Below are 12,301 nucleotides of genomic sequence, written 5' to 3' on the forward strand. Positions count from 1 at the left end.
AAAGGAAGAAATTCAGCTTTTAAAAATAATTCCAGCTATTGCTGATTTCTAGTGACTCAGGCTGGCTTAATTAGGTCATCAATGGAGAGTCTGAGAGTTGGCAAATCACAGGAAAAACTGGCACTCACTACCGACTATGTCTGTTAGAACCTCAAGAATAGTTATTAAGTCATCTGTCTGACTCAAGGTTTAGATAAACTATTCTGCCTGACCTTCAACACCTCAAAAATTAACTCTCCCAGCACTATTCCCGATCAGTTAACTTGTTCAGTAAAATCATCCATGGTTTGTTTTGACTTATTTTGCTTTATTCACACATTTTTAATTGTTTTTATTTCTTTTCTTCCACCGTTTTGAAAGTACACAATGCACAGTTAGGGTTGGTGCTAAATAGTGACAATCAACACTTCTAAATCTGGATTCTGAAGGCCTGACAGTATCTGTGAAGAGAAACAGAGTTTAAGTTTCGAGTCTAGTGACCCTTTGTTGTGCGTGTGTGTGTGAGACAAAAGGAGAAGCAGAAAAAGGATTGCCGATGATAAGCCAGACTTGAAATAAATGTTGAATTGGCACAGACGGGAAGTGTGAATAATGGAAAAAGGGTTAGCTGCGCTGGGAGCGACCCATACAAAACAGGAACTGAGGGGATAGGGTAGCTAACAAACATGAAGGAAGGTGTTTATGTTCTGAAATTGTTAAAAGTTAATATTGAGTCCTGAGGGCTGTAAGGTATTAAGGTAGAAGACGAAGGGTGTTATTTCTCCAGTTTGCATTGCATTTTGTGTTTATGACTCTGAAGTAGAGTTATGCACAGCACAGAAACAGCACCTTAGGCCCAGTCAACCTTGCTGACCAGGTTTCCCTAACTGAACTAGTTCCTTTGCCTTCGTTTGGCCCATATCCCTCTAAACCTTTCCTATCCTGACACCTGTCCAAATGTCTTTTAAATGTTGTAATTGTACTCACCTCTATCACTTTCTCTGCTCATTCCATATAGGCATTACCTTCCCTGTGGAAAAAGTTACCCTTAGGTCCATTTTAAATCTTTCCCCTCTCACCATAAACCTATGCCCTCTAGCTTTGGGACTCCTGTATCGTGGGGTAAAGACCTTGGCTATTCACTTTATTCATGCCCTTCATGATTTTATAAAGCCGCTATAAGGTCACCCCTCAGCCTCTTATCCAGCCTCTCCTTATAACTCAAACTCAATTAACAGTCTCATACCTCCTTTTAAAGCTTTTATTGCATCCTTTACAGTTCAACAACATTCTTCTTCTGAAGAAAAGTAACCAGAATTGAATGCAGTACTCCAAATGTGACCTAACCAATGTCGTGTATAGCTGTAACATGTCATACCAACTCCTGTACTCGGTGCTCTGATCAAAGAAGGTAATTGTACCAAATGCCGCCTTCACCACCTTGTCTACCTGTGACACCATTTTCAAGGAACTATGTACCTGCACCCCTAGGTCTCTCTGTTTGACAACACTTGCCAAGGCCTGACCATTAACTGTGTAAGTCCTGCGAACTAAAAAAGTTATCTAAAGGTTCACACTCTATTTATTATGATGTTTGTTTGAGCCTTGGCTCCAAACTCGATAGAAATATAAATATGAAGTACAGATGGAATGAAAATGAAGATGTGCACTTAAGTTGCAGACTGGATGTCTTGATCCACTTTATAATCAATGAACTTGGAAAAAGTGGGAACTGGGATACTGAGTTGGATGATCAGCACAGAAACAGCCAATGTTGATTGGCAAAGCAGACTTGAAGGGCCAAATGACCTACGCTTAATCCTATTTTCTATGTTTCTAATGAAAAATTTTCATTAATGACCAACGTAAGGGCCTTAATTGGCATCAGAGTAGGAAGGCCACCCATGAGCCTTCCTGCTCATGACTTAATCAGAGACAGAAAGGTGACAGGGTTACCAGACTCCTCACTTGGCATCCTCATGTCTGAATACATGGTCTTCCCCCTGCCCCCAGACTCCCCCTAGAGGATGGCTTTATCTAATTCCATCTCACTTTTACCATGAGTTTGTGAGGGTGTCGGAGCATCCGTGTCAGTCACCAATTTCTTCCACACTGCAGACAGGCACAAAACATAAATTGCCTTAAAAATTCAGACCGGCATTGTTCACCCAGACTATCTCTAATAGCTTTCATTTTCCATCTTTTTGGTATCAGTGTCTGGTGTGACCCTTTTGTGATAATAACTGTGGTGGTTTCTGAAAAACACCCATAGCAAATATTCTCCGAATCCTACACCACAGCAGATGGAAATATTTAATGTCAACCTGATGTCACGTGTCATTTGGGAGTAGCTGGCATTTTCTCAGTTTTCATAATTGTAGATTTGCAGTCATCAAAAGATGGTATCTGCCTATAGCGCAGGCAGTAATGGACTAGCAGACTTCTGCCAGGAATATATTTATTATCTCGAAATATTTTTCAGGATGCTAAACTAAGAAAGTTTATTTTTAAAAGTTTAGCTGGCAAGCCTTGTCTGCCATTTATTTTGGTATTTCCAGTGGCTATTTGCTCCATTAGTTTTTCATTTGGTTGGGTGTATTTCATCAGTCATCCTGACCCCACCTTTTTTTTCAATGAAATCACTGCTGACTGCTCAGAAGCAAGCAGACTGCTAGCAGCCATGTTTTACATGTGTTCCTGGGTCAACACTTAATACAGCACCCACAACTGTTTCTCCCTCTCTTTCTCCCATCTCTAGCTTTTCAGGAAAATACCCACCTTGAGTTTCCTATTCATTGGTTAGTGATTTACTTGAATCAATATTTGTTGTATTTGAAATAAAATTTAATGCATGTGGATAAAGTCAGTCAAAAGATTTGATTGTTAATCCTTCGTGTGCGCACATTGGTTTTGATAATGGTTTAAATACATTAAAAGCAGGTAACTACCCATTAAGAGATTGACATTCCACAGGCTGATACCAAAATGAAGGAAAGCAAAGGATGTGAGAGATTGTCTGTCTGGGTGAGCAATGTATGTCTTTATTTTTTTCAACGGTTGTTTTATTTGAGTGTCTGCAGTATGGAAGAAATTAGTGGCATTCTTTGACCTGAAGAACCTGGCAAAGGTTTATTTGATCCTTTGCAGACACAATATCATAGCCCTGAGGAAATGTGTTGTGGCTCATTCTCCCTCTTCTACATTGCTTTATTGCTTTTAACACTTAAGAAGTATTTATTGAGGTGTTATTAATTATAAATGGTGGAGTGATTGGTGCCTTAAGAGTTAACAGGATGTGCTGTCACCCGAACCCCTGGAGAAGATGAAATGGTGATTAACAACCTTCAGCTCTGTGAAGCATTTTCTTTCAGTTGAAGCTTTGCAGTGTTGGCTCCAGAAAACACTGGGTGTGTACCTTGTTCTGCAAATTATTTGAATTAAGAGTCTGATAGATCGAGTCTCTGATTCACATTCTGTGCCACGCTGTCTTGGAGGAATGTTATTTTTAAGCTGAGCGAAGGTTGTTTATTTTGAGCCCGTGCCACATGACTACTTAATGAATTTTTGTCTGAAATCGGAGCGTGGAAAGAAGGACTGAGCCTTTATGGCTTCTTACACACTGTTTCCCTGGGGTGGGGGGAGCTGGCAGCAAGGGGAAGGGCCTGTGTGACTAAAATAGCCAGCCTCACTTGTCTGCTATAAATCTGTGCCCTGAGACTGGTTTGGGACATGTCTTATTAATATTTAATCCTTTAATTAAAACTGTGACAGAAGGAAAAATCAGTAAAATCTGCAAATGACACACACTGGTCCATCTCATAACCTTCAGACTCGAGTCCAGTATGACCAGAATGTTCATTTCCAAGCATTACTAGCATTTTACTGGTTAGCTCATTGTGAACAGATACCTTTGTTCAGCAATTCTGATTGGGGTTGGGTGTGTGTTGTACAATGAGTTCTGCTGGTGTGGTTTGCGTTTCTCTGTGATACCCCTGTAACATAACAGCCATTGACACACATTGTCATTCATCCATTAAAATAAGGCTACTTGGCCACCTTATTGACTTGTGCTTGACTTCAGGCATTAGTACCTCATCAAAGATTGTTTTGTTTCAGAAGTGAAAATCTTCCCAGTCCCTGAACAATGTGGGCCAAGATGGGAAATCTGGGAAAGTTAAGTGAGAAGTCAAGTGGGAGCAACAAGTCACACTTTCCAGCAGAGTTTCTGTTGTTGAAATTCTCACTAGAGAGTGACAAGATGCTGAATAACAAGGATCATTGTTCATTCCCACCTTCAACACTACACTATTACTACCTAATCTCACCTAATTAATATGCATAAACTCCAGTTTGCTGCTTGCTCCCTCTGATCACTGAAGGCACCTGGGTTGGGTACTTGACTAGCAAGGGTTAGAAGGATATGCTGGCTAATGATGCTAGATTAATTTAGGATACCTGGTTGGCATGGACAAGTTGGGTGGAAGGGTCTGTTTTCATGCTGTACATCTCTGTCTCTATGACCTCCATCTTGGATACCTAGTGCCAACATTTCAGGGCATGTGTCACAGGAAATGACCACATGCACTCTGCATTCCCAAATATTGGCATCCCACATGGACTAGTCACTCTGCTCCCTTGTGGCACATCTTTGAATCACAGTACGCTTTCATGTGTTGATGCGGAATCCAAGATGCCCTGACACCTATTAGTGCAATGTTGCTGCAAGGACATGCTGAACGCAGGCAAATGCACCCAGCTAATGGACTGGACCAGACTGAATCTCAGGGTTATTTGCTTGCACTCTTGGCACTCACTCACTGCCTACCTGGATGCTCATAGCATACCTTTTCAGTTTATGATTTGCCCTTCAACCAGAGCATGAAGGCCCACAGGATGACTGTATTGCTGTGCCATTCAGCTCAGACACAAAGCCAGGCAGCATGTCAATTCTTCTCAGCAGTGGCTAGTCAAGGAGGTGGACAAGTTGCTGTATAACTCGTTAGTATGTCAATTTTACATCTACAGCTCCCTATGTGGCAAACACACGCTATGTGATTCAAGCAAGCAGCCGGCTCTCAAAGGCTAAGGGAAGGGCTCCTCAGTGAAGTTCAGGAATCCAATCATTGATCGGGGATCCCAGGAAAGTAAGTCAAGTGCAGCCTTGGGCATCAGTCTGGGTGCTTGGGCACTGTCGGGGATCTATACAGATGTCAATCAGGGGTCTGACTGTTCATTTGGGTCTATATAGCTGAGTCACTTAAGGGGATGGGCCATGGTCAGACTAGGGTGACCATCCAAAGAGAGGTAGAAGTTAACAGTTTGTTAGTGCTGCTGTTAAGAGGCTGGGGAATGTAATTATGGAGAGTGGAGGCACACTGCTGATATGCAGAGACGTTTACAATTGTGAAGGTGGGGTGTGGGGGCTCCCTCTATAATGGAGAAGACAATAAAGTGTGGGAGGGAAAGGCCTCATGAAGGGGAGGGAGGATTTGAGGAGGTGTGAGGTTTATAGGGTTGATAGTGAGGACTAGCAGGAAGGGGATGTTGATGTTTGGGGGTTCACCTACATGACAAGGTGGACCCTGGAGTGACAGTCCTAGGAATGTCCACTGCTGTCTTCCACCATCTTGCAAATCACAAGTCTGCAATAGGAATGAAAATGAACTGGGCAGGGAAAATGTTTTGATCTGAAAGGTGAGGTGGGGGAGGGGGCAGTGTAAATTCAAATAATGTGAAGCCCTTCAAAAGATATCACCAGTAGAGACACACCCATAGTCTGAAGCTAAACCTCCTCTTGATACCTGAGCACACATTGCGACCTTAGATATTAGTCTCACATGTGCAGTCCAATTCCTTGACCTAAGCCCCCCCGATCATTCCATGAAGGATAATGATTGAACCCCACTGAGATACAACAGCAACATCTCTGCACCTGGATAGATGGAGCTACATTGCCAAAGTTTCAGGCCCCTGTGCAGAGTAGAGTAGTTGCTCACTTCACTCCTTGGTCCATGGAACATCATCTGAGGATCAGACTGGATGATCCTACTACCTTCAAAATTGTATCTGTGACGACACAGATGATGGTGAAAGGTGAGCATATAATTACAAAATGGAGAATCAGTTTGCAACTAGGTGCCAACCATGTGTCCTCAGAAGGTTGTCGTCTTTTTTTCCCTCCAACATCTCAGAGTAGTCCTAACATCTGCACCTGAGGTGGAGGGAGCCTGCTCTTCAGTAGAGCCTGGTGGCTTTGAAAGATTGGTCAGGCAACCCCGGCGGCCATTTGTGTCCTGAGGGCCCAGACATACTGCATGTATCTTTGCCACGTGCAGGCGCATTCTCCTTGGTTTGAACTCCCATTAGCCTGAAGGTGACGGGCAGAGTGGAGTCAGCGACCTCTGGAATGTCTTGAGAGATGGCTGCAGAAGGCAGCCTCACCAGTTCATCCTATAATGCATCCATGATATCTTGCTCAGATGCTGTGAAAAGGGATGCCTATGGGGTGGGCCTCTTTACCATGGTGCTGATGGACATTCCACTGGCACCTGCAAGACACAAAAAGAAAAAGCATGACAACCAAGGGTTATAGGCTATGGCAGCTAAGAAACCCATTGAAGTGTGGTTAGTGTGAGAGTGGTACCGTAATGGACAATATTTGGAGGGTTACACATCTCCACAGGCCCTGTCCCAGTCTTGAACACCAGGCCAAGATCCTCTCCTTGCATGGGGTGAGGAACTTAATGGCAGGCATTGCCCACCTGCCCTAGCTTTCTCGATCCAACTGTAGACTGCTTTCTCTTTGGTGAGAGAAAAGAAGGGATTGACTGAGGCGAATATAGCTGGAAGAGTCATCATTGGTGGTGCAAATAGAGATGGGCCTTGAGTTTGTTTTTTCTTCATTTGTTCATGGGCTGTGGGCAGCATTTATTGCCCATCCCTAATTGCCCAGGGGACAGTTAAGAGTCAACCACATTGCTATAGGTCTGGAGGCAGTCACATGTAGGCCAGACCAGGTAAGGATGTCAATTTCCTTCCCTAAAGGACATGAGTGAACCAAATGAGTTTTCTTGACAATCAATAATGGATTTATGGTCGTGATTAGACACTTATTTCTTAAAAAATTCAAACTCCACCATCTGGAGGATGGCATGGTTGTATTCAAACCTGGGTCCCAAGAACATTATCTGGGTCTCTGGATTAACAGTCCAATGATAATACCACGAGGCCCTTGCCTCCTCCCCAATTGGTCAAAGTGAGTGAGTAGGCAGTGCAAAGAGTTAGTGCTGCAAGAGGCTCAGGTTGGGAGAGAGCGAGTGATCAATGTTGCTGCACTCAATAGTGAGAGTAGTATATCATGACCTTTAGTGGGAGGTGGGTGCAAGAGCAGAGAGGGAGAGAGAGAGACTGAACGTGAGGCAGCAGAGAGAAGATGGTGGCATGCCCTGGCAGGCTGGGAAATGTCATAGACCTCCTTTTGGTATTACTGGACATTCCTCTGGAGTGTATAGGCTCCATTGATCTGGGAAGCAACCCAGAGTTTGGTGCCATGTCTTTTTCTGGTCCTGGGGGGGGAAGGGATGCCCCTCTTCTGTACCATTGGCCCACCACAACTTCCATGTCGTTTTCTGCCAATTTCCCCTTGTTTGCCATCATTTTAACTAGAGAGTGGGCAGCTCAGGACACCCATGTCTGGATGTGTATGTGTCTTTCAAACATGGCACCAGTGCCAATAATGCAGGTCCATTCTGGGATATCCGGGTCATGGCGACAATGTCTGTCCAAGGGAGTGGACGAATTGTGTTAGCATCGAACAGGACAGGTGTGGTTAATGAGGCAAGTTTGGGATGATCGCACGAGTATTTGTTGGTTGGTTAGCTCAGCTTGTTGGTTGGTTAGCTCAGCTGGTTAGAGCGTGGTGCTAATAACGCCAAGGTCGTGGGTTCAATCCCCGCACTGACCATGTGCAGCGCTCGTCTCGTCAGCTGTGCTGTGCCAAGGTTTGTCGTGACTTGTGGGCGGGACGGTGGCACAGTGGTTAGCACTGCTGCCTCACAGCACCTGAGACCCGGGTTCAATTCCCGACTCAGGTGACTGTCTGTGTCGAGTTTGCACGTTCTCCCCGTGTCTGCGTGGGTTTCCTCCGGGTGCTCCGGTTTCCTCCCACAGTCCAAAGATGTGCGGGTCAGGTGAATTGGCCATGCTAAATTGCCCGTAGTGTTAGGTAAGGGGTAAATGTAGGGGTATGGGTGGGTTTCGCTTCGGTGTGGACTTGTTGGGCCGAAGGGCCTGTTTCCACACTGTAAGTCTAATCTAATCTAAACCCACTCGGCCTCAGAGAGATGCCCTTCATGGAACTGGCACTGAGCCAAAACGTTCTGTGTTCTATTTTGGCTAAGTGTCAGTTCCATCCAGTTCCATGAAGGGTTTCTCTCTGTGAGGCCTAGCGTGTTTTCTCATGCAATCATCCCAAACTTGATTAACCTAAAATGTCATCAGGTGCAGCACATTGTAGATAATATTACCAGGTCTCTGGAGACTGACTAGGATTAAAGCTGGAGAGCTGGTAAAATGGTGATGGAAGTTGAAAGAGACAAACCCAGTGATCTATTGGAGTCCTTCTGTCCACTTGCAGGGGCTTGTGACCCTCTTACCCAGCTCTTTATAAAATCCAGCCCATATGTTTATTGCTGAGGTGAAATAATTTCTGTAACACCCAATACATTTTGCACATTTGTATCTTCTACTCTTTGATGTCCTGTACCAGATGTGAAAAGTGACCTCCTCTTTGAAAGGTCTCGTCTCCTAGATGATTTCAGGTTTGTTCAGTCTCTCAAGAACTTTGTTCATAAAACACAGCTTCCATCAAATGCCACAGTCTGCTGTGTCTGGCACGTCAGACATTTTATATCAAGGCAAGAGAATGAATTATACTCTGAGTAAAGCTTAAAAAAAGGTTTTGGAGTTCATGTAGTTCATAATATCACAGATGTGCCTCCCATCCTGTTCTGCTCACACAAGTGTCTTATAGGATATTATCTGACAGGTAGACATTTAAGCAATTGGATAAATCTGTTACTTCCATCAGTGAATGTGTTCACACTAACCCACTAACAGTAGTAGGATATCAGAAAAATCTTTACGCCATCTGGAACAGATTTTTCCCTCAAAGTGCTGCTGTTCTCCTGGGAACAAATTCAGTGGAAGAAATAAGTCATTTGCTTTGCGTTTTACTTTCTCCTTTAATGTAAATAAAATGATTTAGAAATATCAGGTGGATCTGTGACATTTCAGGACCAGAACTAGCATGCTATAGATTATCACTGCTTGAGAGCAAATGCAGTGTAAAATGATGGGAATTTCTTGGTTTTTCTGTCCATCATATAATTGCAATGAAGGTCCATCATCTAGCAACCTTCTGGGAAATGGGGGAGATTTTGGTGCTTATTATCATTTCAACCCCTGCCCCATCCTCCACTGGCTGACACATAGATATTGTTTTCATCATGTATGTGAATTATTTGGATTCAGAATTTTCTATTGGAACTTGCAATTGACATCAAATTAGTAGGGCTACATGGAAGACTGCACCAAGGTAAAGGAAGAAATGAACCAGTTTGTAAAGTGGGTTCACAAATGTCAGTTCAAAATTAATTCAGCAAAGAGTGCATTGGATTATTTTGTTTAAAAAAACTTCTCATTCCTTGGAGGATCAGAAAATAAATAGTGAAGAGGACTAAAGAGATCTTGGAATACAGTGATATGTTATTAAAGATAGAAACATAAAAGTGTACAGAAAGGTTCTTGCTTGATGGAGCTGAACACCAAAGCAGAAAGCTAGTGTTGAAGTGTTAGTAGAATTTTGGTTTGATCAACTTTGTAGTGCACTGTGTAGTTAGTGCTGCTTTTAGATGTATGATACTAACAAGCCATTTTAATTTCTAGCACATTTACAACACAATGTTGACAAAAAACAAAGCTGTTCAAAAGAGAGACATGTTGCTGAAGCTTTTCATTTTGCCACATCAGGACCATTGCAAGAATACCAAATTTCAAATGTCACAGCAGTTTATAATATGGGGAAAAGGATATTAATTGATTGGCAAGTTGACTTTAATTGGTCTGAGGCATTACTGCCATGGACAAAATAACAGGAAGCTAAAGACTCCTTAAGTTCTCAATCAAGTCCAAGAAAATGGTGCAAGTCTTGATCATATTCCCTTTGTTTGCAGAGAATGGGCCCTTGCATATGAATGTAAATCCACCTCTAACAAGACACATTTGTTGCAGGTCAAAGGACTTTGTTCATGTCTTGTCATTTGTTTTGAATTACTTAAAAGCCTCAGGACCCTTTTTCTTTTAACCATAGCAGTGCCCCAGACACAGAGTTGACCTGCAGCAATTAGTACCATTTCCCATAGAATAAATTGTTGTCACCTTTTCAAATTTGGCACGCTTGTGTTTATCTTGTAGAGTACAAGACAAAAAAGATCAGCAACACTTCTGTTTTTTCTCAGCAGTATTCATGTTCCATGAGACCAAGCAGCTATTAATAACAAAGTTATTTTGACATTAATGAGGTTGATTATTGAGTGGAGTATAAAGGAATGGCTGTCAGGGAATCCCTATATTGTGAAAGCGGGCCACTCAGCCCATACCAATCCTCCAATGAGTACCCATCTCTGGAACCCTGGTAAATCCAGCGAGTCTGCACATCTCTAGACACTATAGCATGGCCAATCCACCATTCAAGCACATCATGTGACTGTGGAAGGAAACCCTTCCAGACAAAGGGAGAACATGCAAACTCTGCACAGACAATCACCTGAGGATGGAATTGAGCCCAGCTCCCTGGTGTAGTGAGGCAATAGTGCTAACCACTGAACCACCATGTTGCCCCTAATTGACTGTCTCCCAATTAGAGCTACCGTGCGACATGAATTTGTACTTCTTTGTGTCACAACCACTCTTGGCACTGCCTTACTTTCTGCGCAGCATTTCACTTCACATGTACTTGAGTTTATGGCGACAAAAAGCAATGATGTTGATCCCTGTACTTTTAAGCTGCTGCATGTAAACTCTATAGCAGCTCTTTCCTGCAACCACACCCCAAAAGACTTGCCAATCAGTGTTTTTCAAATATCTGGATCTTTCTAAAATGTTACAATTAAAGATGATTCCATAAAAGCTGGCAGGGCTGAATCACTCGCTGCCTTGCTTCTGGTTGGCTTGCAGCCATTGAAATCTCCACCTTGTAACTCATAGTCACACTCCATATCTTAAAGACAGCACAAAGAGACATAATGTCATGTACAAACGTGTATCATTGTTTAATTAATGTACCCCATTGCATTGTACAGTGGCAGACATTCTTGGGCATGTCTGAAACCTGCATTCTCAGCACAAGAGGTCTAAAGCAGACAGGATAGCAATTCATTCAAAAAAATAGTGGAATGGGATTTTAGCTCATGGTTTTGGAGATATTAGAGGGCAGAAATGTACATGCTTTCAAATTGTGAAGTTGATTCTGATTGCAAGTCCTTCCCAACTACAAGGAATCTGGTCTGCTTTCACCAAAATCATAATGCATATTCCCTGAACAAAGAGAATAATTTGCAGTTATCATGCTTTTGTTCTTGCAAAGAAATAATATTGCTCTGAATCCCATGGGCTAAGTCTTGTCTGTCTGTGCTCTTTACACTTCTCAAGGCTCTTTTGCAGAACAATTATTTGCTGATTCTTTAATATCTCCAGTGTACTCCCAAAAGGAAAGTGGGTACAAAACCTGAATACATTGTACATAGTTAGTGTATACTGAAAAGCTGTTACTCTTCTACGGTCAGCATTTGTAAGTTATGGTGCATTTTCAAAATTGTGAGATGTACAAGGTGCATGAAAAATAGAGGAACAAATTATAGCAGAGGTTGGAATCTGTACTGAAAACAAAAAATGTTGGAAATCACAACAGGCCAGGCAGCATCTGTGGAGAGAGCAAACTAATGCTTCAAGTCTAGATGACCTTCAACAGAGCAAGAAAAATTAAATGCAGTTTGCGAAGATATCACAATCCGCTTTTTACTCTGTGAATTTACACTTGTAATCTCTGCAAATTATTTGGTAAGTGAGGAGGTTATTAGTAGGATATAATTTTACTGGCTTCCTGTTATTATCATAATTCCACCTATGCCATTCGGAAGTGTCTTTTTACCCAGTATTATATTATGGGATTGCTTTTGCCTCTTCACATTTCCTGAACCTTATGGTCATTAAATAAGGATCTGCACTCAATATGATACGTGGCTTCAAAGATCCTTTGGAGTTA

The 12,301-nt window shown here is 42.6% G+C and overlaps 1 protein-coding gene and 1 non-coding gene across 2 annotated transcripts in view; both read left to right on the forward strand.

The window, feature by feature from the left end:
- The window catches only part of clic4 (chloride intracellular channel 4), a 144,053-nt gene that overhangs the window by 41,655 nt on the left and 90,097 nt on the right, over positions 1-12,301 (forward strand). The window lies entirely within an intron of this gene.
- trnai-aau (transfer RNA isoleucine (anticodon AAU)) lies at positions 7,869-7,942 on the forward strand. Its single transcript has one exon. It is a non-coding gene; the product is annotated as a tRNA-Ile (tRNA).

This window comes from Hemiscyllium ocellatum, chromosome 30 (assembly GCF_020745735.1).
Source record: "Hemiscyllium ocellatum isolate sHemOce1 chromosome 30, sHemOce1.pat.X.cur, whole genome shotgun sequence".
Taxonomy (NCBI): domain Eukaryota; kingdom Metazoa; phylum Chordata; class Chondrichthyes; order Orectolobiformes; family Hemiscylliidae; genus Hemiscyllium; species Hemiscyllium ocellatum.